The sequence below is a fragment of the Melanerpes formicivorus genome, unplaced genomic scaffold (assembly GCF_026170545.1).
Source record: "Melanerpes formicivorus ecotype bairdi unplaced genomic scaffold, bMelFor1.0.p_v2 SCAF_34, whole genome shotgun sequence".
Taxonomy (NCBI): domain Eukaryota; kingdom Metazoa; phylum Chordata; class Aves; order Piciformes; family Picidae; genus Melanerpes; species Melanerpes formicivorus.
This window is the reverse complement of record NW_027142386.1, coordinates 8,234,905-8,262,048: the sequence shown is the minus strand read 5'-3', so window position 1 is coordinate 8,262,048 and position 27,144 is coordinate 8,234,905. Positions and strand designations below refer to the sequence as shown.

General features: G+C 52.6%; 1 protein-coding gene across 2 annotated transcripts in view; it reads right to left on the bottom strand.

Moving 5' to 3' along the window:
* LRRTM4 (leucine rich repeat transmembrane neuronal 4) overlaps positions 1 to 27,144 on the bottom strand; it is a 126,470-nt gene that overhangs the window by 22,369 nt on the left and 76,957 nt on the right. The gene's annotated exons all lie outside the window — the stretch shown is intronic.

The window sequence follows — 27,144 nt, the reverse complement described above, 5'->3', positions numbered from 1 at the left end:
GCTGGGAACTAAGCCAAAGTCTCAGATCAGAGAATCACAGAATTGCTTGGGCTGGAAAAGGCTTCCAAGATCACACAGTGCAGCATCAACCAGCACCACCATGGACACCAAACCATGGCCCCAAGTGCCATGGCCACAGGTTTCTAGAACACCTCCCTGGGCAGCCCGTGCCAGTCCCTGGCCACTCTTGCAGCAAAGAAATTGTTCCTGATCTCCAAACTTAACCCTCCCCTGGCACAATTCCAGGTCATTTCCTCTCCTTCTATCACCTGAGACTAGGGAGAAGAGACCAACTCCCACCTGGCTCCAGCCTCCTTGCAGGGAGCTGTAGAGAGCCAGCAGGTCTCTCCTCAGCCTCCTCTTCTCCAGGCTCAACACCCCCAGCTCCCTCAGCTGCTCCTCCCCAGCCCTGTTCTCCAGACCCTTCCCCAGCTCTGTTGCCCTCCTCTGGACCTGCTCCAGCTCCTCAATGTCCTTCTTGGAGTGAGGAGCCCAAAACTGACCCCAGGATGCAGGGTGTGCCCTCCCCAGCGCCCAGCCCAGGGGGCGGTGTCCTGCATTTGCATCCCCAGAGCACCTCCTCTGCACCCTTGCCTGGTCCAAAGGCAAACTGCTCTGCTCTGCTCTGCTCTGCTGTGTTTTTCTCCAGACTGGCTGCCTGCATTTCTGATAATTGCTAAAGAAATGATTGGGCTAATGAGCAGCAATCCCAGCCCTTTTCCCGGGGAACTACGGTGATAATTAGGAAGACAAAGGAGGGGGAGGGGAGGAGGAAGAACTTTCAGGTTCTTTGGGATAATTACAATTTGTGTCAAATGAGAGAAATATTTCAATTTTGGGCAACATTTGCCTTCAGAAGAGCTGTGGGCTGCTCTAGTCACAACATGTCAGGGGAAGGAGTCTGAGCCAATATTTGCAGTCATGCAATTAATCCTGGCATGTAGTAATTAGGAAGGCAGGTGTACTCAATACATACTACAACCTTCCTTACTAGCTGTTGTCTCACATGAGCCCAGCCTCGCTTAAGGGATGGTGGAGACAGAGCACAACTGCTTACAAATGCCCAAAGGACACAAGAGAGAGGGTTGGAGAAAAATGCTTTCTGGTGGGTCTGATGGAGAGCAACAGGAAGTGACTGAGAGGAACTGGAACGGAGTCAGAGGGGGAAACTTCCCTGCCAGAGACTAGGAGAGGACAGCACGGGTCCCCAGGGCAGCAGAGCAGGGTGAGCAGAGGAAGCATTCTCCTTCTGCTGAAGGAAAGGAGACTGCAGACAGGCTGCCCAGGGAGGTGGTGGAGTCACCCTCCCTGGAGATGTTCTGAACTCCTGTGGCATCTTTATGGCTGCTAAGAACTTCCTGAGGTATATCAAGCAGGCAAAGGAGGTAAAAAGGAGTGTAAAGAACCAAGCCTAAAGCCAAGAATGAAGTGCTTGGAGGCAGGCAGGAGGGAAATGTCACCTCCAGAGCAGGTCACCACAGAGGTCCAGAGCAGGATTTACCCTGTGGTGCTGAAGCCTCCAACACTAACGAACCCCATGCACAATTCAGCTAATTCCAAGTGCTTACTTTTATGACTCCCACTAAAAGAGGAGATTTTCCAAAGCTGCTCAGGGCATTTAGATGCTAAATTCTCATAAAGATTAATGGGACTTGAGCCTCCTAATTCCCCAAGCGCCCCTGAACAGCCCAGGCCCAAACAGATCCAAGTTCTCTCTGCTCTGAAGGCTCCACGTGCACTTTACAAGCATCCCTGGCCCTACACAGAGCACATTTCACTGAGCTGTAGCTACCTCTGTGATGAACCATGGCACAGGAGCACCACATAAAAGTTTAAAGAGTGGAAGTGAAGAACACCCAGGGGTAGCTGGGTGAAATTTAATGGTCTGTGATATACAGAAGTTCAGAGCAGATGATCTAATGGCCCCTTCCGGCCTCGGATGCTATCCAATTAAAGCCACAGCACAGCCAACTGGAAGTGCAGGGAGACCTGGGGTGGTGAGGAAGGTGCTTGAAGGGCACAGCCAGCTCCAGTTCCAGCCTTTTACCTGCTGCAGAGGGGAGTGAGAGCAGGGAGAGAGGAGCTGAGCTGCCCTCAGCTCCTGAGCACGCCGGCAAGGATCAGCATTGCAGTGCACCCCAAACCATCACACTTACACCTACAGCTTTTGGTACTTTCTTCTCTTCTGGCCATTAAGGATCCTCTGTGGAAGACTGAAAGTGGTGCTTGCAGCCTTGACAGCAAAGGACAAATTCCTTGACAGGCCATAATGCTTCTCTCTGCATATGAAATGCAGGGCTGGTGTGAGTCCCAGGCTGCCTCTCCACTGGTAGTATTTCTATCAGGAATCTTCAAAACCTTCAATCCCATATTTAAAATTTATGGGTTTCACCTATGGCTTCAAGGTGAGAAGCAGCTGTAGCAATGCTCTGGCACACCAGCTTGCCTCTTTTTTCATGCTCAGAGAGAAAAAGGGTAGCAGAAAGCTCTCAGCTGCATGCCACAGCATGGATAAGTTCTACCTCAACAAGCAGAGGTGGAAGGGTTGCAGAAGGAAAATTTCAAAGCAATCACATCCATCCCAAAGGTATCACAGAATGCATCAGTTGGAAGGGAGCCTCGAATGCCACCTTGTCCAACCCCCTGCACTCAGCAGGGACATCTCCCACTACAGCAGGCTGCTCAGGGCCACATCAAGTTTGACCTTGAGTGTCTTCAGGATGGAGCCTCACCCACCTCCCTGGGCAGCCTGTGCCAGTGTCTCACCACTCTCACCATGCAGAACTTCCTCCTGATGACCAACTTAACGCTGCCCTGCTCCAGTGCCAAACCCCACTGTCCCTCAGTCCCCACAGGCCCTTCTGAACAGTCCCTCCCCAGCCTGCCTGTAGGTCCCCTGTGGATACTGAAATGCAGATCTGAGGTCCCCCCAGGACCTTCTCTTCTCCATCTCTCCCACCCTGGCCCCATGGCAGAGGTGCTCCAGCCTCTGATCATCTTTGTGGCCCTCAACAGCAATCTTGGGAGCAACCTAAGTTGCAGCCTGAAGCTCTGTTTGGACACCATCTGCACACTGCTGAATCCAGGCCCTCTTTGGGTGCTGGGCAGGGCTCTTGGCTCAGGAGCTTTGGGTTGGATGGTGGCTGGAGGAAGCCCTCAGCCTTGTTTTCCTCTTCTCACAGCCACTGCTAACAAAGGCATTGCTCTATTAACCTCTCCCACTTGGATTTCCCTTAATCTGTACATGGAACTAGGAGGTCTTTAAAGGTTTCCTCTGTCCCCCCAGTGGCTTTCCAGCTCCAGTTGTGCTCTGATCTTTGCTTAAGAGAAGTCAGTGGAGCGATGGCTCCTGACCGCTGTAATCCAGGCGGTCATGGCTGGGTGCAGCTGCAGTTTGTGCAGTAATGCTCCCACCCCAGCATGCAGTCACAGCCACTTAGCAAACCCTTGCTGCCTGCTGGGTTGCATAATGAAAGCAGAGGAACAGCAGCTTTGGGGGTGGAGAAGGCTGGGGCACAGCTTCTGCTGCTTTCAATAAAAGGTCTCCAACATCAGCGAGGAGAAAGCAGCTCCTCGAGGCAGCCCAGGTGGGCAGCCTGACCTTGGTGTTCACCTTCAGAGATCAGCTCTGGCCCTGTGCCAGGACAGTTAATTGCCTCAGGACCTGGTCCATGTTGGGATTTCGGCTCCCAGCTCCCAGCACAGAGCCCCGAGGCAGCTGCTGCGCTGGCACAGGTGAAGTGCTGCCACTTGCAGCGGGGGAGGCAGCGCTGCCAGCTGACATCACCTGAGCTGCCAGCCCCAGCTGTGGGCCAGGGAAGCAGCAGCTCCCAGCCCAGGTGACAGCTGTGTGTGGACCATTCCAAGCTCAGGTTCTCAGTGTACAAATCCTTCCTATTTGTCTATAAAATCACAGGATATTTTGGTTGGAAAAGCTCTCCAGAATCATTCGTGCAGCGCCTCCAGGGATGGGGACTCCACCACCTTGTTCCCACCCCTGACCACTTTTGCAGAGATGAATTTTTTTCCCTAATATCCAACCTAAGCCTCCCCTGCTGCAACTTGAGGCCATTTCATAGAATCACAGAATCAATAAGGTTGGAAAAGACCTCAAAGATCACCAACTCCAACCTGTCACCCAAGACCTCCTGACTACTGAACCATGGCACCAAGTGCCACATCCAGTCCCCTCTTGAACACCTCCAGGGACAGTGACTCCACCACCTCCCTGGGCAGCGCATTCCAATGGCCAACAACTCTCTCTTTCCTTTCATTTTATCACCTCTTCCTAGGCAGAAGAGACCAATCCCCACCTCACTACAGTGAGGAGTTGCAGAGAGCAATGAGGTCTCTCCTCAGTCTTCTCTGCTCCAGACTGCACAACCCCAGGTCCCCGCAGCTGCTCCTCCCCAGCCCTGCTCTCTTTAGGCAGCTGCAGCACAAACCCTGCACCTCATGGCGTTAGTGCTTCATGCACAGGCCAGGGGCACCTAAGCCTGCACTGCCTCACCAGGTTCTCCCAGCTCCTTTGGAGGAGCCACTGGGGCAGCAGCAACCCACGGATGACAAGTCTCTAAGGTTCTGCCTGGCAGCACTGCCTGTCTCTGCAGGCATGGCTACAGGTCACAGAACACATCCAGAGTCATGCTGGAAAAAAATTAATTAACAACAGCTACATGGAGATAAAAGGCTGATGCTGCACTCAGCCATAGTTTACAAGGACATAAAATGATAAATTAACCAAGTTTGAAATGGAAATTGCACGTGGTAATTACATGATTTATATTACATAAATAAGGAATTAATATTAATTAATTCCAGCGATCTGGGTTCTATTCACTGCTAAGACAGCTCAGTTCCCATGCAAAAGAGACTCTGTTCAAAGAATCACAGAACTCTGCTGCTTGAAAAAGGCCTCTAAGCTCACCCAGTCCAACCATCAGCTTAGACCTCTGTGGCCACCACACCACGGCCCCCGGTGCCACGGCCACAGGTTTCTGCACACAGCTGCAGGGATGGGGACCCCAGCACCTCCCTGGGCAGCCTGTGCCAATGCTGCACAGCACTGCAGGATCCAGGCTGAAGTGAGGAGCACCCCAGGCTAAGGGGGTGGGAAGGAGGTGACATCTTCCACAGCACCATTCTCTCTGAGCTGGGAGGTGCAGCCCAGCCTCGCGTATTCTGTGGCTGCTTCGTGCAGGTGGGAAACGCCCTGGGGGAATGTGGCAGCACCCTGGATGCTTAGCTTCAGCTGACTGGGAGAAAGGGAGTGCCAGGCAGGAAAAGAAGGGGGAGGAGAAGAGGACATCAGAGAAACTGCTGCATGCAGTGCCTGGTGAGGCTGGGCCAAGGTGGCAGTGGGGTATGACAGTGTGGAAGTGTCACAGTGACTGCCAGGAGCTCAGCCACGCTGGCTGCAGGCAGAGCGCTGGTGACAGCTCCCTGTGCTGAAGGGCTCTGATGGCATCTGGCACTTTTTGCTCCTCTCTGCATTAGTGCAATTCACAAATTATTTTTTTCCATCACTCTGCTGCTGTGATCTGGAAGAAACTGTTGTCAGGAGTGCAGGCAGAGCTGGGGGGTTCCAGTCTCATAGCAGGAGTCAGCCTGGAGGGGTGTGGGTGAGGTACACAGAGAAGGTTGGGTAATGCCACCAAGATCCTCCAGCCCGACCACCAACCCACCACCACCATGCCCAGGGAACCACACTCCCCAGTGCCATGGCCACAGGCTCTTGAACAGCTCCAGGGAGGGTGGTGACCAGGCACTGGAACAGGCAAACCTCATGAAGGATCATTTGCCTGCGGCACCGGAGCCTGCCCGGCGCTGGGCTGCACTGGACCATTCTGCTGCTCCCCTGCCATCCACCCAGACGTGCTGAGCACATTTGCATAGCTACACAGGGCCCTTCCCTACCCCTGCTGCACCAGGGCCAGAGGCCAAGCAATTGCCCTGCTTCCTCACCCATGAAATTGAGAACTGCTGCCCTGCCTCCAGACAAAGCTCCCCTGGCGTGACTGCTGCTATGCAAAGCATTGATTACCTCCAGAGGAAGTTCAGGGCCAGTGAGTTTGGGTCTGTAACTGCAGTCACAAAGTTCTCTTAGAAAACCAGGATTTGGGCTACTTTCTTTTCTTAAAGGGCCTAATACAAGCACACTCCAGGCAAAAAACTGTTCCAAGTTCAAGTAACAGACATCAGCTTCCCAAGTGAATGCACAAATCACTTACCTGAGATTAAACCTCTGATCACAGCACTTTTCTCTGGGAAGTTTTGACTCTGATCCCCACTTCTTGGGGGCAGATGACCTCCAAAACTCCCTCCCAAGCCAAAATATTCCATAGAATCATCCAGCCTGGCCTTGAACACCCCCAGGGAGGAGGCATCCAGAGCCCACCTAGGCAGCCTGTGCCAGAGCCTCACCACCCTGGCCCTGAAGAACTTCTTCCTCAGCTCCAGTCTAACCCTGCTCTGCCTCAGCTTCAAACCATTCTCCCTTGGCCTGGCTCTAGATACCCTCAGGAAAAGTCTCTCTGCAGCCTTCCTGTAGGATCCCTTCAGGTCCTGGCAGGCAGCTCTGAGGTCCCCCTGGAGCCTTCTCCTCTGCAGGCTGCACAGCCCCAGCTCCCTCAGCCTGTGCTCACAGCAGAGCTGCTCCAGCCCTTGGATCATCTTTGAGGCCTACTCTGGAGTCTCTCCAGCAACTGTGTGTCCTTCTGCTGCTGGGGACACCAGAACTGGACACTGTGATTTTTGTCATCCAGTGCAACAGTCAGCAGGGAGCCACATGAAGCCTGATCCTATGATTCTGTGATTCTTGGGGAGTTCCTACACTGAGTTTCACTCCAAAGCACAGCACAGAACCTCCAGATAAGAAGTCTCACAGCCACTTCTCCTCAGATGCTCAGAGTCCTTCAGCAAAGAGCAGGAGAGAACATTTTCATGTGCCACGGCCCCAAACTTGTGGAATCTGACTGGAGGCAGATTAGGCCTATTGCACTTCAGCTGGCTAATAAAATAGCTGGAAAAAGCCTTCAGTTCAGTAATCCTTGTGGCTGAGAATCCTCTAAAACCCCAAGTAACCATTGTCATTTTCTCATTAGAGAGCTGTAATTCCAAATGCCTTTTTTTTTGCCTTCCTTCAGTAGGATTTGCAGTGCTAGAGCTGCCTGCTCCTCTATATCCAAGGGATAGCTCTGTAGATAAAACCCCAAATCCTGTACCCTCTGGGAGATTTATTTGGCTAAGGAAGGATGTAAACTCAGCAGAGAAAAGCAGAATCAGAGTGATGGTGATAGCTGTCTGGAAAAATTTCTGGTGGAAACTTCATTTTACCACTGGAAGCAGAGAGTAGCAATGAGATGAATAACTGGAAAAACAATTTCCCATTAAAACACAGCTCCATGGGGTAGTTTTCAACCAGCTGAAAGATATCTCCATCTAGGCATGCACACACTCATAAATCAACTATGTTCAGGCAAATAACAAGTAGGAAATTAAATCCAAGCCCATATTACACAGCCATCAGCAGCTATTGATGAATACACATCAGCTCCGTAAATATTTCCCTGCTTGCAAGAACTTCAGAGGCAAATATTATCTGTTTGCATCAAAAGACACATCCAGGCTAATTTAAAGAAGACAAAAAGGGAATTTTCCAGCAATTTGCATTGGAATGGGTGGCCCAGGGAGGTGGTGGAGTCCCCATCCCGGGAGGTGCTCCAGAAACCTGTGGCAGCTGGGGCCAGGGCTTGGTGGCCGTGGTGGGGTTGGGTTGATGCCTGGACTCAATTGTCTCACAGGCCTCTTCCAGCTGAAACAATTCTAGGATTCTGTGACAAATGCTGCATTTTGTAGAGAGCTCTTTGTCCTCAAAAATCAAACCTGGGTACCTTTCTGATCTCCCCATGCCTGCACATCCCAAGCTGTTGTTGGGTTGTTCAATCCAATGTGGTCACAACTGCAGCTCAGCTAACTCCTTACTGTGCTAACTCAGATGCTGCTCCCAGTACCTGCAAGGAGGAATGGAGTCAGCAGCAGGAGGAACAAGCAATCTGCAGGAATTTTCTCCCCAGAAGATTGGAAAACAAAGTTCCTGCATCTACAGAGCTGGTTACAAGGCTGAGCTGCAAAAAAATGCAGCTAAGGAAGACATCCTCCAGCCAAGGAAAGATTTAGGCAGCTTACTGCCTTCCACTAATGCTCACCTTGTTCACCTCACCACGTTCCTCATGCTGCCACTAAAGAGGAGACAAAGTAATGTGGATGAGAAGAGAATTTCTTTTCTGGGCTCTTTGTAAACATTTGACCTTTGGAGTCTCCTCCTCCTGACAGAATGCAGCTCATGTTTAACCTGCTCCACAGCAAAGCAGCTTTCTCCCCCCTGAGCCCTGCCCTGCTCGGGCAGGGAGATGTCTGTGGCTCGTGTGGTGATGCTATTGAACAGAGCCGGTTCACAGGACCATGGAGCTGTTTAGGCTAGAAAAGGCCTTTAAGATCATCAAGTCCAACCCTTAACCCAGCACTGCCAGACCACCACTAAACCATGGCTCTCAGCAGAGGCTTTGAAACCTCTCCAGGATGGGATTTCCACCCTGGCAGCCTGGGACAGGCCCTGAGAAACCTCTAGTGGAAGAAATTGTTCCTCATGTCCAACCTAAACCTGCTCTGGTGTGACTTGAGGCAGCTTCCTCTCCTGTCAGTTGCTACTTGGAAGAACAGACCAACTCCACCTTGCCCCAGCCTCCATCACTGCCAAGGTGAGTCAAGAGGCAAAATCTAGAGGTTGGGATTTTTCTAATCTCCATTGCTTTCAAGTCTGAATGCTTTGTCTGATGTGAAAGAAGAAAGCAAAGGAAGTCCATCCATCATGGAGAAGGATTGCATGAAGTAAGATATAATACAGATGCCAGGCATGATTTAGAGGATTCTGGCATGGGAAGCAAGCAGGAAGGCTCTGCACACAGATCCATCGATAACGCAGTAATTTATGTGACAACAGTTAAGGAAAGGGGGAAAAAAATATGAAGGAGGAATACACAAAAATAAATTTCCTTCAACACAGCCTCAATTTAATAAAGCAATCTAGCAACTGCCAGCAAATACCAAAACTCTGGAGTGATTAAATAAGCAGAGGCATAAATTATGCAGCTCAGTTAATCAAGGTGCGTGGTCTGGAGCAGCTCCTGCAGCACCCACAGCCCAGCAGCCACTGGCACAAACCCCAACCCCGGAGCATTCAGCTCCCTGGGTTAGCCTTTCAGTTTTACCCTGCAGGAGGAATCACAAAATCAGCTGGAAAAGGCCCTGAAGATTGACTCCAACCACCAGCCCAACCCCACCATGGCCACCAAACCGTGGCCCCACGTACCATGGCCACAGGTTCTCTAACACCTCCAGGGATGGGGACTCCACTGCCTTCCTGGGCAGCCTGTGCCAGCCCCTGACCACACTTGCAGCAGAGAATTTTCTTGCTAGTATCCAGCCTAAACTTCCTGTGGCACAACTTGAGGCCTTTTCCTTTCATTTTCTCACCTGATGCTAAGGAGAAGAGACCCAGCCCCAGCTCACTGCAGCTGCGTTTCAGGGGGCTTGCCCCTCGGAATGGGCTGCCCAGGGAGGGGGTGGGGTCAGCATCCCTGCAGGTGTTTAAGAAGAGACTGGTTATGAGGCACTCAGTGCCATGGTCTAGTTGATCAGTTAGGGTTGGGCAATCAGTTGGACTTGATGATCTTGGAGGTCTCTTCCAATCTGGTTGATTCTGTGAGAGCAATGAGGTCTCCCCTCAGCCTCCTTTTCTCCACACTACCCCCCCCCCCCCACCCCCAGCTCCCTCAGCTGCTCCTCCCCAGCCCTGCTTTCCACACCCATCACCAGCTTTGCCCTTCTCTGGACTTGCTTCAGCCCCTCAACGTTCTTCCTGGGGTGAAGGGCCCAAAACTGACCCCAGCCCTCAAGGTGTAGCCTCACCAGTGCCCAGTCCAGGGGGGCAATCCCTGCCCTGCTCCTGCTGGCCAGCTCTAGTAGAAGCTCTCCCAGTTTGCAGTGGTAGCAGAAGCCTCCCAGGACCATGCAGACAGATTTTCATCTTTGCCATTTTCAAGGCATAAATTTCTGCTGCCAATTCCAAGTGCAGTCAACTGGTGTTAAAATGGCACTTCAAGGAGGCAAGCAGCTCAGTTGCTCCTTCACCCACCTAAGATGCAAGAGACCAGGTTTGGGTTTGGTGCCTGCCCAAACCTTTGCTTTGGAGAGCTGCTGCAGCCCCTTATGTTCACAGGTATGCCTCTGTCAGTCCTGGTGTCGAGCCTCACACCACTCAAGTCCTTCAAACAGCTGAGCCCAGAACTTTCTTTCCTCCTGCACCTGATTTTCATCGTCTTTAAAATTCATGTTGGTGAGTCCCAGGCTGCTCAGGAGAGTGCAGGATGTGCATGCTGGGAAGCACCAAGCCTTGGGACCACTTTAATCTGCCTGAGACTGCCAAGTGCCAGGCTCCTGTGAACATCACAGGTTTAAAAATAAAGCCCTGGGTTAACAGTCCTGGGTGTGAACAAAGATCTTGTCTATGAATGGAGCTGTGCCACTGCCACCACCATGGACATGGCTCAGACACCTCTGATACAAAACCAGGATCCCTGGGTCCATGCTTTTTGCTTTCTAAGTGGAGATGCAGCTACAGGGGGGGTGACAGAGCCCTGGAGCAGGCTGCCCAGAGAGGCTGTGGAGTCTCCTTTGGAGACTTTCAAAGCCCACCTGGAGATTGTGTTCCTGTGCCACCTGATCCAGGCACAGCTGTGTTAGCAGGGCTGGATTGGATGATCTCCAGAGGTCCCTTCCACCCCCTACCATTCTGTGATCTGGTGACCTCCTCTCCACACCAGATCCAATCCCCTACAGCTCTGGGGCTCAGTCTGAGAGCTTCAGAGACAGGTTCCTATTAAACAAATGCCTCCACTCCCTTCCTCCTTTCATTTTCAGAGGATGCCAAAGCTTCTTGCTTGAACAGACACGAAAGAATCTTCCCTGATTTCAAAGGGATCAGCAAATGGATTTTCTTTAGAGGCTGGTGAGACCAAGTACAATTTATTTGTGTCATGGAAGGGCTGGTCCAGGTTTCATTGTACAATGAGTCCAGCCAGGAAAAAAGTCAGAGAAGTGCTAGGATGAAGCTGGCAGCGAAACAACACAGCCACGAGCTGGAAAGGAACCAAGGCAAGGGCACCACACCTCAAGATCCAGATGCAGGCAGACCAAGGGCTTTAAAGTCCTTAGCACTTGCAGACAGATGTCAAAAGCCCATGAGGAAAAAAAGTCTTTTTAATGCAGGGACACTGCACAGGCCAGGAACCAGCTTTCAGAGAGCTTATCTCACAGCTCTGTAAGCCAGAGGCTGCAGCAGAGCCCTGGGACATATCCTACAGCTGCTGACAGCACAGGGCTCTGCCCCTAGCAGTGGGTTACACCAGACTAAACCCTGGGGAAAATCCCTCTGCAGTTTGTCTCATGAAGTATTTCCTCAGCTGGACCTGAAGAACAATTTCTTGCCCTAAAGGGTGGTCAACCTCCCCTGGTGCAAGCTGAGGCTATTCCTCTGCTGAAATGACAGAAACAGTTCAAGATCAGAGAAGTCTGAGAGCAACCCTGAGCTCCAGAGCTTTCTCTCCGCTGCCTCTCTGCCTGTGAGTCTGAGGGGACAGCACTGCCTCTTCCCACCCAGCTGCTGCCTGCAGAAGGGAGGCAGAAGCTGCTCAGCACAAGAGTTAACTTCAAATGGGTGTCTGCAGCACCTCAACACAGCAGCCTCAGCTTTGCCTGCTAGCCTAATTAAAATGGTGACTAATTGATCTTAAATTAAACCTCAATCAGCCACAGCTCAGCACCACCCCTCTGCCCCCAGCCCAAGGAAGCAGCATTCTCCACACCTTCCCTGCAGCTTTCATTCTGCTGATCTCCATTTCTCCTCTCCCAGTGTTTCAAACCAGGACTCCTCTGGACTTCTGCTGGGAGGGTGATCAAAGCTTTGCTAGAACACTGCACAAATCAAACTCCTTTACCACTGCTACAGAGAAATTATCTCATTTTTATCCATCTGCAGCTCAGGCCCAGGCTGTAGCCTGTGAATTTCCACTCTGCCTCTTGTGATTTATTAATTATGCAACGTGCACAAACAAACCAACCTCAGTTTACACACAGGGCTGCTGCTTCAACAGCCCCACGCTGCCTGCACACCCGGTCAGACACACTCCAGACTCTATCTGCGTGACCTTGAGCCATCATTAATCAGATCTGCTGTGAATCATGACTGATTTATTCCAGGTGACCTTCCAAGGCTCTGCTGTCTAAGAAGTTTTACAGGGAAGTGATTAACACTGGGCACAAAGCTTGAGAGGTCTGACACTTGCCTTAAGGTGCTGACTGATCCACTGCCTCTGGCCCAGCATCTCCTGGGAATGGACAGATGATTTGTGTCCTCTCTTGGACACTGAGGGGCTGGAGCATGCCCAGAGAATGGCAGTGAAGCTGGGGAAGGGTCTGGAGAACAGGGCTGGGTAGGAGAAGCTGAGGAACCCACCCAGGACTGTGAGTCTTTGGCTCCCCAAGCCTTACAGCATCACAGACCATAGAACTCTTGAGGCTGGAAGAGACCTTTGAGATCATCAAGTCTAACAGCTCACCCAGAGCTCAGAGCCCCACACTGCTGCTAAGCCACGGCCTAAGCCACATCAGCACCCCATGGACACAGCTTTTAAACCCCTTCAGGGATAGGGACTCCACCACCTCCCTGGGCAGCCTGTGCCAGTGCCTCAGAGCCTTTGCTGGGAAGACATTTTCCCTAATATTCAACCTACACCTCCCACACCTCCCTTGGCACAACTTGAAGCCATCTCCTCTTGTCCTGTCACTTGTTGCATGTGAGAAGAGACCAACCCCTACCTTGCAGCTCCTTGCAGGGAGCTGCAGAGAGCAATGAGGTCTCCCCTCAGCCTCCTCTTCTCCAGGCAGAACAATCCCAGGTCTCTCAGCTGTGCTTAAGGCCCTTCAGCAGCTCTGTTGCTCTTCTCTGGATGCCCTGCAGCCCCTCAGTGTCCTCCCACTGTTTGCTAAATCCTCTGCCCAATAAATAATAACTGGAGGAGGAAACTTTCTGACGACCTTCTGAAGGCAAGGAACAAGAGATTAAAGTTTTGGAGGTTTTTGGGTTTGTTTGGTGTTTTTTTCCACTCTAAAAGCATTCCAAACAGGGGGTTGCTTTTATGCTAACTATGTCTGGGAGAGAATGGAAATACTTGCTGAGAGAGAGGCATAAATAGCTTTGATATCAAAGGCATTACAAAGCTTTATTTACATTCACTCTGTGTGAATACCAGCTCCATATGGCCGAACCCACGGATTACAGCTCTGTGGGGGAAGGTGAAGAGGTTATCTGGAGCTTCTTGTACAAATTGTAGTCTCCCAGCAAACAGCAGAGCTCTGGTTTAATAGGGCTATCTGAGTGTCTTTATCATTCAAATCTGCGGCGAGCTGAGGCGGTGCGGAGCTGCTCCGAAGGAAGCGAAACTGAGAAGAAAAAGAAGCAAAAGCAAGCAGAGAAGATTGTGTTGCTCTTCAGGATCATTACAAGAAGAGTGTTTGCTCTCCAGTGGGGATTAATGGAGGAGACTATTAGAAATAGAAACAAGTCGTGGAAAATCACTTGATGGTCCTCTCTTGGAGCTTTCTCCTCTGCTGCTTTAACGCTACGGAGAGAGACAGCACAATGCCAGAGCCAGAGACAGCGCAATGCCAGCGCCTGGGACAGCACAATGCCAGCGCCTGGGACAGCACAATGCCAGCGCCTGGGACAGCGCAATGCCAGCGCCTGGGACAGCACAATGCCAGCGCCTGAGACAGCACAATGCCAGCACCTGGGACAGCACAATGCCAGCGCCTGGGACAGCACAATGCCAGCGCCAGAGACAGCGCAATGCCAGCGCCTGGGACAGCACAATGCCAGCGCCAGAGACAGCGCAATGCCAGCGCCTGAGACAGCACAATGCCAGCGCCAGAGACAGCGCAATGCCAGCACCTGGGACAGCACAATGCCAGCGCCTGAGACAGCGCAATGCCAGCGCCTGGGACAGCACAATGCCAGCGCCTGAGACAGCGCAATGCCAGCGCCTGAGACAGCGCAATGCCAGCGCCTGAAACAGCACAATGGCAGCGCCTGAGACAGCGCAATGCCAGCGCCTGGGACAGCACAATGCCAGCGCCTGAGACAGCGCAATGCCAGCGCCTGAGACAGCACAATGCCAGCGCCTGAGACAGCGCAATGCCAGCGCCTGGGACAGCACAATGCCAGCGCCTGAGACAGCGCAATGCCAGCGCCTGGGACAGCACAATGCCAGCGCCTGAGACAGCGCAATGCCAGTGCCTGAGACAGCGCAATGCCAGTGCCTGAGACAGCACAATGCCAGCGCCTGAGACAGCGCAATGCCAGCGCCTGGGACAGCACAATGCCAGCGCCTGAGACAGCACAATGCCAGCGCCTGAGACAGCGCAATGCCAGTGCCTGAGACAGCGCAATGCCAGCGCCTGAGACAGCACAATGCCAGCGCCTGAGACAGCGCAATGCCAGCGCCTGAGGCAGCGCAATGCCAGCGCCTGAGACAGCACAATGCCAGCGCCTGAGACAGCACAATGCCAGCGCCTGAGACAGCGCAATGCCAGCGCCTGAGACAGCACAATGCCAGCGCCTGAGACAGCACAATGCCAGCGCCTGGGACAGCGCAATGCCAGCGCCTGAGACAGCACAATGCCAGCGCCTGAGACAGCACAATGCCAGCGCCTGAGACAGCGCAATGCCAGCGCCTGGGACAGCGCAATGCCAGCGCCTGAGACAGCACAATGCCAGCGCCTGAGACAGCACAATGCCAGCGCCTGAGACAGCACAATGCCAGCGCCTGAGACAGTGCAATGCCAGCGCCTGGGACAGCACAATGCCAGTGCCTGGCTGCCCGAGAGCCACCGCTGCAGCTGGAGAGCAGCTGGAGGTGCAGCACTGCATCCTGTGCCTGCTAATGGAGCCTGGCTGGGAGACTTGCACCAGGGTTAAACACAGCCAGGAGGTTCCCCCACCGAAGTGTGACAGGATCCTGCCCCTGCTCCGGGCACTGGGGAGGCCACACCTCACCAGGGAAGGGCAACCAAGAGAGGGAAGGGGCTGGGGAATAGGGCTGGGGAGCAGCAGCTGAGGGAGCAGCAGCTGAGGGAGCTGGACAGAGAGGGACCTAGGGGTGCTGATTGACAGCTGCCTAAACATGAGCCAGTAGTGTGCCCAGGTGGCCCAGAAGGCCAATGGCATCCTGGCCTGCAGCAGGAGCAGTGTGGCCAGCAGGAGCAGGGAAGTCATTGTGCCCTGTACTCTGCATTGGTTAGGCCACACCTTGAGTCCTGTGTCCAGTTCTGGGCCCCTCAGTTTAAGAAGGACATTGAGAGACTTGAAGGTGTCCAGAGAAGGGCAACAAGGCTGGGGAGAGGCCTTGAGCACAGCCCTGTGAGGAGAGGCTGAGGGAGCTGGGGTTGTTCAGCCTGGAGAAGAGGAGGCCCAGGGGTGACTTCATTGCTCTCTACAACTCCATGAAGGGAGGTTGTAGCCAGGTGGGGGTTGGTCTCTTCTCCCAGGCACCCAGCACCAGAACAAGAGGACACAGTGTCAAGCTGTGCCAGGGGAAGTTTAGGCTGGAGGTGAGGAGAAAGTTCTTCTCAGAGAGAGTCATTGGTCATTGGAATGGGTTGCCCAAGGAGGTGGTGGAGTCCCCATCCCTGGAGGTGTTCAAGAGGAGATTGGATGTGGCACTTGGTGCCATGGTCTAGTCATGGGGTCTGTGGTGACAGGCTGGACTCGATGATCTTTGAGGTCTCTTCCAACCTTGGTGATACTGTGAGACTGTGAGCTGGGGTTGTGCAGTGCTCTGCAGCTCGAAGAGCAGCAGAAAGCAAAGAAATCCACACAGCCTTGCTGTGTTTTTAACTCACTGTCCCTTAGTCAATCCAGCAAGAACTTAGGCCTGTTACAAGCCTGGGACTGGCACCGCTGGTGGAGGCTGTTTCTCTGTGCTCTCCAAAACACTTTAGCAGCAATTGTCTCCTAACCCAGGGACTTCTCCAGCGAGCCAGCACAGTGCTTGTGCCAAACAGCTGATTCCCATGCAGCTGCATGATTCCCCCACAAAATTATTCACAGCTTGGTGATGGGAAAGATGATAAACATATGGAATTAAGATGGAGAGGGGTTGGAGCAAAGAGGGCATAAATAAAGGGGATGAAAAAGGGAACCTGCTAGCTGGGAGGAGGAGGAGAAGATCAGAGAGACAAGACTTGGTCAGTGCTCTGCAGACAAGGAGTGAAGCAGCTACCCACCCCGGGCAGAAGGTACCACTGCAGGAATGGCAATGGAAGTAAGGAGCTGAAGTTTCAGTTTGAGCCTTCCCTGCTGCCTGCCCAGAAGGTAGCTCTCCATGAGAGCATTTTACCTGCCAGAGGTACCCCCAAAGCAGCAGCTTTCACCCACCCTGCTACTCTGCTTCTAGAGAACTTGGTCTGGAAGCTGTGCTGTGCTGAGAACGCACTGAAATCAGCTTGCAGTGTCGGGGACCCATGGCAGGAGCAGGAATCTCATAGATGAGCAGAAGATTGATACAGAGAAAGAGAGAGGCTTGCACAGACCACATTGCCAACCCTGGGACAGCTCTTTTGGTGCTGAAATTCACGGGGGAAAGAACAAGAGCCAGGCAGTGAGGGGTGAGCTGTGGTGGAGTCAGAGAAAGCAGCATCTCCTTACAGGCTTCTGCTCCTCATTCCCTGCTGGGAGCACACTGAGCTTCTAGCTGCTGGAGGGCAAGAGGGCAAGGTTGTAGGCAAGGGCAAATGAACAGGGAAATGGATAATGGAGGAAATTAAAAAGCCAGCCTAGTTCTGCAGGTTTCAGGCAAGCCAGTCCCTTGCAGATGTGCAGTTTGGACCACACCACCCACGGCAGTGTCAGGCTGGAAAAGAAACCCACCAGCAGCATTCCAGAGAGCTTGGCTCAGGGAGGGAGCTGCCAGTTTCCCTCTTCCGAATGGCAGGATGGAGTAAGCAAAACCCTGCATCTCTCTTGACACCATGGGAGATCTCCAGCTCCATTCACAACCACACCATCTGGGCCTCCTGCCTTCTGTTGTACTAACTTCCCACTTCTGTAAACAGTTACTCTTGCTGGAGGCAGTTCTGCTTCCCAGGAACGCCGAGCGGCTTGGTCCTTGGCACGAGGAGGCACCCAGCTAGCAGATGAATGTGCACCCTGCAGGGGTTGTGCCAGAGCACTGCATCCAGCAAGAGCACAGCCTGCATTCTGCAAGGACTTGGCCTTGGACTCGATGATCTCGGAGCTCTCTTCCAACCAAAACAATTCTCTGCTTCTATTTACTGCATCTCTGCAGAGGCCATCACAGACAATCAGGAGCTGCACTGGTTCCCTTTCTATCAGCACCAGTCAGCTTAAACCCAGAACCATTAAGGTTGGAAAAGGCCTCCAGGATCATCCAATCCAACCAGCAACCCAACCCCACCATGGACACCAGAACATGGCCCCGGGTTCCATGGCCCCAGGTTTCTGGAACACCTCCAGGGATGTGGACACCACCTCCTCCCTGGGCAGTCTCTGCCAATCCCTGACCACAAGCAAAGGAATTTGTCCTCATCTCCAACCTAAGCCTCCCCTGGCACAATTTCAGGCCATTTCCTCTTGTCCTATCACCTGATCCTAGGGAGAAGAGACCAGTCCCCACCTCACTGCAGCCTCCTTTCAGGGAGCTGTAGAGATCAGTGAGGTCTCCCTTCGGCCTCCTCTCCTCCAGACTGAACACCCCCAGCTCCCTCAGCTGCTCCTCCCCAGCCCTTCTCTCCTGACCCTTCCCCAGTTTCGTTGCCCTTCTCTGGACCTGCTCCAGCCTCTCCATGTCCTTCTTGATTGTCTGCAGTGAGTGCCCCGAACTGAAGGCAGTATTGGAGGTGTGGCCTCAGCAGTGCCCAGCACAGGGCAGCAGTGCCCAGTCTCTCACTGTGAGACACAAAGAAGCCAGAGGATCTCTGCCAGGCAGCTCTGGCTCCTTTGCTGCTCTCCAAGTGGTGATTTCCTTTTGTCTCCAATGTTCCACCACAGCTCTGGTGTGCAAACAGCCGCAGCCCTTCCCTGCCGGAGCGAGCTGTGGTCAGCTACAATTACTAATTCCCCATTGTTGTTATGACTTTAAACTGCTCTTTAAAGCCACTGTGATCTCCTTCAAGCAGTGGAGGAAAAGAGCTCTTTAATCACTAAAGATGCATTAAACATTCACCACTGGAGCCCTGCCCATCGGGTTGGTATTTCCCAGGGGCTGGGGGGGTGAGATCAGCTATTAAACATCCACTCATCCACAGGCCTGTTAAGTGCACCTGAATTTGGGCTCTGCTTGCTTCCCTGCTGGTTTGGCTGCTTGGAGAGCTGCTCAAATTCCAACGTACTCACAGCTCAGATAAATCAGAGAAATTTGTGGGTGGGTTTGGGTTTATTTTTTCACAATGTTTTAAGGCCAACTTCAATTTTGAGAGCCAGCAGCCCCTGGATGCTGCTCATCCTCTCCCAAGTCAAGGTTGTGCTGTAGGACACTCAGATAAGGAGCACAAAGCAATCTTGGAATCATGGAGTGGCTCAGGTTGGAAGGGACCTCAGAGCTCATCCCCTCCAAGCTCCCCACCGTGCCCAGGGACACCTCTCAGCTAGCCTCAGCTGCTCAAGGCCTCATCCAGCCTGGCCTTGAACACCCCCGGGCAGGAGGCAGCCACAGCCTCCCTGGGCAGCCTGTGCCAGAGTCTCAGCTCCCTTCTGGCATTACTGCACTGAGTGAGAATTTGAAGGATGAGTCTGAAACTGCCCAAATTCTGTTTTTCCATGAGCTGTGACAAAGCCTAACTTGAGAGCAGACACAAACACCTGCAGGGAGTCAGGGAGCCCACTGAAAGCACAGAGCTTTTGTTTTTCTCCCCTGTGGAAAGAGAAGGAACCTGACTGCCCTGGATCCTGGCAGCGTTGGGCATCCTCTGGCTCTCTGCTTGCAAACAAGTAACAGAGAGAATTTAATTTAGAGGAAAATCTGAATTGTGTTTGCCAGCCTAAGTGAATTCTTCTGGGCTGAAGAGTCTATAGATAGCTCTCTGTTTCATTTCATGGTATTTCTTCCACCCTGATGTTACAACCAGAAACCACACTGGGAACAATTTGGGATTGAATAGAAAATGATGGTGTCTAGACAGCAACTCTGCCTCAAGTATCTTCGAAGAATATAAAAGCCAAGCATCACCATCAGCTCTAATGGCTGCAAGTTAATCATGGCAATGGTGAGCTTAATTTTCACTGATTCAAGGTAGAGCTTCTAGAAAGAGACAACGACCAACAGACAAAGCAAAGGCAATGACCTGCAACAGGAAATCTAATTCTCAGAGCTGGACAAGCATGAGTCATCCTTACCATTCAATGAACAGTGACTGTGCTACTGCCTCCTGGCCCCACCTTGTACCCAACCACATCTGGAGAAAGAAACAGAGCTGCCAAGAGGGACCCTCAGCTGCTCTCCAACCCTGAAGGGATCCTGCAGGAAGGCTGCAGAGGGACTCTTCATGAGGGTGTCTGGAGCCAGGCCAAGGGGGAATGGTTTGAAGCTGAGGCAGAGCAGGGTTGGCCTGGAACTGAGGAAGAAGTCCTTCAGTAGGAGGGTGCTGAGGCTCTGGAACAGGATGCCCAGGGAGGCTGGGGCTGCCTCCTGCCTGGCCAGGCTGGATGAGGCCTTGAGCAGCTGACTCTGGTTGAGAGGTGTCCCTGGGCATGGTGGGGAGGTTGGAGCAGATGACCTCTGAGGTCCCTTCCAACCTGAGCCACTCTGGGATTCTATCACCTAAAAGTTGTGGAGGCAGCAAAGTGCCTTTTGCATTGCAGACAAATGACTCCCTTCATAGTTTCATAGTTTCATAGTTTCATAGTTTCATAGTATCAGTCAGGGTTGGAAGGGACCACAAGGATCATCTAGTTCCAACCCCCCTGCCATGGGCAGGGACACCCCACACTTGGCTAGGCAGAGCTCTCCTCTTCAACACCAAGCACTTCATGTCCTGCATTCCACCTTTTTGAAGGAGCCTGCCAACAGTTCTGCTCACAGAACATTTTCCCTGTCCTTCTGTGGTGCTGGAAGGTTGCTTAGGTTCAGCCATCCAGCAAGAGGTCTTCATGCAAATATTTGCACAGCCACTGACCCAGACTAACCCCCAGCACTCCAGCAGCTCACTACTGTTCCTGAAAAAACCCTTTCCAGTGCATCAAACCAGGCTGCTCTGGCTCAGGGAGAGTGCCTTAAAGGAACATGGCACATCAAAATCCTTGTTAAAGAACTTCAAAGCCTTTGTTCTGGGGAGGTCAAATCAGGTCAAACTTGCAGGATTTTGTAATAACAATTACATGCTTGGAGTTAGTGCTCTTATTTTTGTTTTGAACAAAAGGGATTTGAAATGTAGGAGTTTTGTGTTTTGAATGCCAGTCAGCACCACAGGAAACTCTGGGTTAGAAAAGACCTCCAAGATCCTCCAGTCCAAGCAGCAACCCAGCACCACCATGGCCCCCAAACCATGGCCCCAGCTGCCATGGCCACAGGGTTCTGGAACCCCTCCAGGCATGGGGACTCCACCTCCTCCCTGGGCAGCCTCTTCCCATCCCTGGCCACTCTGTCAGCAAAGAAATTTGTCCTCTTCTCCAACCTAAGCCTTCCCTGGCACAGTTTCAGGTAATTTCCTCTCCTTCTATCACCTGAGACTAGGGAGAAGAGACCAACTCCCTCCTGGCTCCATCCTCCTCCTCATGTCCTGCCAGAAGAGGAGCAGTAGCTCTTTGGGCTCTTTGGCTCCTGTGTGGTGAGGCACCTGTCAGAATCTGTCTCTTTAAGTTCCAAGCATAAACAGCTCTTTGGAAAGAGCTAAGTTGTGCAGCTCAGCTCCCACAGCCAAAGCTGCAGCCAGCTCCTTGCCTTTTTCAAGAGCAAAAAAGCAAAAGCAGAGAGAGAAGAGAAAGCATCAAAACATCCATCCTGGAGGGGGCAGAAACCTCCCATTAGTGAAACAGCTTCAGTCCAACGCTGTCATTTCAAGGGGACCACAGAAGTGGTCTTTAGGGTCTCTAAAGCAAGTGGCTGCACCAAGCAACCCTCTCTGCAGAGCAACTCCACTCAATTCTGCATGGCTGCTCTGGTAATGAAGCCCAGAACGAGTGCAGGCTGCAGAGAGACAGCAGCAGCCTCTGCCTGGCAGGGAGGGAAATCAATGGCTCCAGTGCCAGCACCCTGTTGGCTGCAGCCTGGAGTTATCCATTTCCTTCCCAGCTAGACAGCAGCTGCCTCAGAAACAACAGGAAAAAAAGGGGAGGGGAGAGGAGGGGAGAGGAGGGGAGAGGAGGGGAGGGGAGGGGAGGGGAGGGGAGGGGAGGGGAGGGGAGGGGAGGGGAGGGGAGGGGAGGGGAGGGGAGGGGAGGGGAGGGGAGGGGAGGGGAGGGGAAGGGAAGGGAAGGGAAGGGAAGGGAAGGGAAGGGAAGGGAAGGGAAGGGAAGGGAAGGGAAGGGAAGGGAAGGGAAGGGAAGGGAAGGGAAGGGAAGGGAAGGGAAGGGAAGGGAAGGGAAGGGAAGGGAAGGGAAGGGAAGGGAAGGGAAGGGAAGGGAAGGGAAGGGAAGGGAAGGGAAGGGAAGGGAAGGGAAGGGAAGGGAAGGGAAGGGAAGGGAAGGGAAGGGAAGGGAAGGGAAGGGAAGGGAAGGGAAGGGAAGGGAAGGGAACTCCTACCACATGAAACTTGCCATTTTTGCTTGCACCTAACTAAAGATTGCTGTGGGCTTGCTACCTCCTGAGCCCCTCTGGCTGCTTGCCTGCCTTTTGGGTGGCAGAAGCTTCCTGCAGGAGCCAACAGGGTTAAGCATTCTACCAGGAGAAGTTTTGACTTTCAAATGGAAGCCTTCAGGATCAAGACAAATCCATCATTCTAATGCTCAGAACTAAGCTGCTGAAACCAAAGGAAATGAATGCATGGAGTGGATCATTAGCCATGTGGAGAGTGTGTCTCCCAGGATTAATAGATGCTATGTCATGCCTTGGGACTGCTTTCAACCTGCTCCCAGTCAGCTGAAAAGGACAGAGGGAAATTTCTATTCTATTTTTTCCCTTCTCTCTCCTTCTTCCTTCCTGCCTCCTTTTAAACCCCACACTGCTGAGAACTTCTCTACAGAGCACTTCATAATCTCACCCTATTAAAAGAAGTGCTGCTGCTAAGCACAAACCCAGAGATGAATTAGCAAACCAGAAATACTGATCAGAAGAGGCTGCAAGCTCTTTCCAGGCATGGCACTGTCTTGAGCTGGGTGTCTGTCTCCTCCCTGTAGAAGTTACTCTGAGGCTGGGGGGAGCCTGGCACAGGCTGCCCAGGGAGGTTGCAGATGTCCCTTCCCTCGAGGTGGTCAAGGCCAGGTTGGATGAGGCCTTGAGCAGCCTGGGCTGGTGGGAGGCCCATGGCAGGGGGCTTGGAAGTGGATGATCTTTAAGGTCCCTTCTAACCCAAACCATTCTGTGATTCTTGACCCCCCCTGGTAGCCAATGCAGATTTAACTCCTGGAGCGTGCCAGCTCAGCTGCCAGCAGCAGCCATGGCAGTGCCACACAACTGAGCTGACTTTCAGGGCTGCTGGGAAGAGACATCTTTAAAAAGAAGCAAATGAATCAAAGGAAGAAGCTGCTGGAAGGGCAACGGATGCAGATCCAAACCCTCCTGAATTTATTCCAAGTTGGAGGCAGTGACTTTCCTGCACAATCACAGACAAGCCACTTCATGTTGTTTCTCAATACATTAATTAGGAATAAGGACACTCAGCTCCCATCCAGCTCTGCAGCTGAAAGCTTCTGTGTGGCAAAGATTTCATTTTGATTCAGTCTAAAGAAAAAAACAACCCACCCCAGACCATGGAGAGACAATTTGCCAGAATTCTCCACATCACAACAAGCAGCAGCCCCCAAAGAATGCCAAAAGCAATGACAACAACTGCTCTGTACGCTGTGCAGATCGAAATGCATTTGCCATGGAGAGTTACAGATTCAGGGCTATGGTCTCCTAAATCAGAAGGAGAAAAGCCTCAGAAAAATGTAATCTCTCCCATGCCTAACCATCCCCTCTGCATTCAGAGGCTCTGCACAAAAATAGATGCTCTCAGGCTGCCAGCACTCCCCACTCCTGCTGATGGCCATTTCATTTCCATGCCACTCTGAGAGGCAAAGGAGAAGCCTCTGCAGCCCAAGCCGCCAGAGCGCTCCTGAACTGGAGCACAGCTGGGTCAACAGCTGCTGAGCCTTGTCCACAAGCTCCAGCCCTCAGCCAGCACCACCATGGGCACTAAGCCACGGCCCCAGGGGCCATGTCTGCATGTTCTGAACACCTGCAGGGATGGGGACTCCACCACCTGCCTGGAGTTATGAGGCAAAAAGGGGCAGAGCAAAGGGGGTTTGCTGACCCAAGCGAGCTGGGGGCTGCAGGTGACTCATGGCTCTGGCAGATTCTGTTGTCTAGAAAGTATTTTCTGCACTGAACTCAGCAGCTCATCAGAGCCACCCGGCTGTGCCATCCCATCCCCATCTGGCGTGGCACACAGGGCTTCAGGACTCATTTGTTAGTCCGTGCCTGATGTGTTCACTCTTCCAGACTGCAGCCACTTACAGGTGTTCAGTCTTCACATTGTACCACAAGAACAAAGCCCCAGAAATTGTCTTATTCGGTGGGAATTAATCAACTCACAGCAGAGCTCAGCCACTGCCTGCTCCTGATGCAAACTCTGCTGCTGAACTAACAAACACAAGGAGCCAGAGCAGCAGAGCTGCCCGGTGCAGGAGCCTCGCATTGCTTGTGCGTAGTGCATGATGGTAAAGCAGTCAAACAGGGTCTGAGGAGCAGCTGGGCAACAGAGCTGGGGAGCAGGGCTGGGGAGGAGCAGCTGAAGGAGCTGGGGGAGAAGAGGAGGCTGAAAGGAGACCTCATTGCTCTCTACAGCTACCTGAAAGGAGGCTGCAGTGAGGTGGGGGTTGGGGGGTCAGTCTCTCCTCCTTAGGATAAGGTGAGAGCAGAGGAAATGGCTTCAAGCTGTGCCAGGGGAGGTTTAGGTTGGAGATGAGGACAAACCCCTTCGCTGCAAAAGAGGTCAGGGACTGGCAGAGGCTGCCCAGGGAGGTGGTGGAGTCCCCAGCCTGGAGGTGTTCCAGAACCCTGTGGCCATGGTGGTGCTGGGTTGATGATGACAGGACTGGATGATCTTGGAGGCCTTTTCCAACCTTAATGATTCTGTGATCCTCTGTTGCAAGGACATGGAAAACCTGACACTGACAAGAACCCAAACCCCAGATCCACTCCTCTGAGCCTGCAGGGCACTGAGCAGATTCAGTAATGTGGCCTTGCAGCAACCAAATTCATTGGAAGCAAAAATTTGTCAAATGCAAAGGGTCAGTTAATGATTTTTTAATGGTGTGAGCTGCAAAGTGGCATCTGCCACTTGGTGGTAACAGGAGGCTGGCGAGGACCTGCTGCCCTGCTGCTCCAGCAGCACCTCCTCTCAGTATGCAGAGCCTGTGCTCCTCATTGAGCTTTGCTTGGCTGCTGTTGTCATTTTCTGTAAGTGGGAGAAAGCAGAAAGCTTTCCTCAGCCACATTGCTTGGCCTTAAATCTTGTAGCGAGGCAGAGCGAGCTCCTCGTGATTAAACGCAGGGCTGGCTCTTACTCCATCATCTGCAGGATTATCACCCAGAAGCAGCACCTAACAGCCTCAGTAAATGAGCAAAGTTAATGAAAAAAGAGCCATGGTCAGGCTTGTAAACCATCTCACTGCTCCACAGCCCAACATCACCTCCAGCTCCTGCACCCCACCACACGCAGGGGAAAAGTGCAGCAAGGCAAATGGGGGTGGGAATTAGCTGTGTCTGATGCAGGCAGTTGGGGATGGGCAGCATGAGGAAAGCACCTGAGCTGCACTGATCTCCAGCAAGAACACCAAAGGCATCGAGAGGAGGAATTTGTGCCTGAAATGTAAATGGTGAGGGCTGAGCCCTCGCTGCCTGCTGCAAGGCTCAGTGACCCCAGCAGACAGAGACGGGCTGATTGCAGCAGGTTTTGGATCACACTCCTGCACTCAGACACTGCTTGCCCAGCCAGTGTCAGAGAGAGCTCTGCTTTCTCAGAACTGAATATTCATTAAGCCAGCAAACAGACACAACAAGGGGAAGAATATAATGAAACAGCACAGGACTCCACAATAAATCACCATCGATTCTGCTAAGCCCTCTTGAACCTGTTTACACCATGGAGAGCAGGCTGGAAAAGAAAGCCAGGCACAGACTGCAGCCCAGCATGGAAGCCACCACGCAAGGCTCAGCAAATCCAGTGCAGCCTCCTCAGCCTGCTCCTCCAGAGCACAGACAAAGATCATTAAGGTTGGAAAAGGTCTCCAAGATCATCCAGTCCAACCTTCAGCCCAACCATGGCCACCAAACCATGGCCCCAAGAGCCATGGGCACAGGTTTCTGGAACACCTCCAGGCATGGGGACTCCACCTCCTCCCTGGGCAGCCTCTGCCAGATCTGCCAGATCACTCTTGCAGCAAAGAAATTTTTCCTCATCTCCAACCTGAACCTCCCCTGGTGCAACTTGAGGCCATTTCCTCTCCTTCTATCAGTTGTTACTTAACAGAAGAGGCCAAACCCACCTGCCTCCAGCCTGCTCTCAGGGAGCTGTAGAGAGCCAGAAGGTCTCCCCTCAGGCTCCTCTTCTCCAGGCTAAACAGCCCCAGTTCCTCAGCTGCCTTTAGCTACCTCATGCAGCAGCAATGCTCTTTGCCTTGGTATCTCCTCTTCCTTCTTTCTTGGTTTTGGTCCACAGCCAGGGATCAAGATTGTGTGGTGGTTCAAGCCTTAACTGGGAGTTAAGAGCTCAGATGGGGGCAAGGCTGAGAATCTCTCCCCTGCTCCCCCCCCTCCCAGCAGAGAGGGAAAAAAAGGCAGGAGCAAATCCACCAAGCAATAATTTGGAGTCAGCTTGGAAGTAGAGAGGTAAAGAGTTTTCTTTAAACAATACATATATAACAATAACAGGAAAGGTTCACAAGGGCAAGGAGCAAGGATGGATGGGAGGGGGACAAAGAAGAAGAACACAAAACCAGTCTCTCTCTCTCTCTGAAGAGGCACAGAGGCAGCAGGGAGAAGGATCAGGCCCGACCATGTGGCAGGGTAGCAGGAAGGCAGCTGCAGTAGCTCTCATCCAGGAGAGGCAGGAGCCAAAAGGAGGCCTGATGACTGCAATGTCCTGCTTTTTATACCCTAGCTGGGCAGGGAGGGGGGAGTGGAACAGACTCAGTTTCCCAGGGGGAAAACACCCTGCAGGGAGGACAAAGCACTGGCAAGCCCTCAGGATGGGCACTAACCCACCACAGTTTGCAGAAGAGAAACTCAGCTATTGTGATTTCTAATTAGTCTCCCCTCCCCTTTTCATGTCATCCTGGCTAATTGCTGTGAGTGGTCAACACAAAGAGTGTTTGCCAGGAGGAACCACAGGGCAGTGAGTGACAATGTGCCAAACAGAGACAGCTCCACTGAAAACAGAACAAACCAAACCAAACCCCAGCCCTGAACCAACACCACTCTGCTGCAGGTCTGCCTTGCCCTGCCTGGAGCTGGCTCATGGCCCCTCTGTGGCTTTTACCAAGACACTGAGATCAATCTATCTGCAAAGTGCATCTGTCTGTACCACACATTTGACCCAGGGGGCCGCCAGGTCTTTTGTTAAGAAAGCAGAGATAATGACTGAAAGGGAATGCTAATCTCATTTGCTGGCTCTGCCTGCCTTCAGCTGCCCTGATCAGACAGCCCAGTGCAGGGGGCTGCTGTGCTTCCCCAGCAGCCATTTGTTAGACATCTCCCAGAATCGATGCTTGACACAACTGAGCATCTTTCTGCAACAGGATTTTATTTGTCATCTCGGGCTGGAGGCAGCAGTTAATAATTCACTCCACAGCTCCCCAGACCTCCGCCGCTA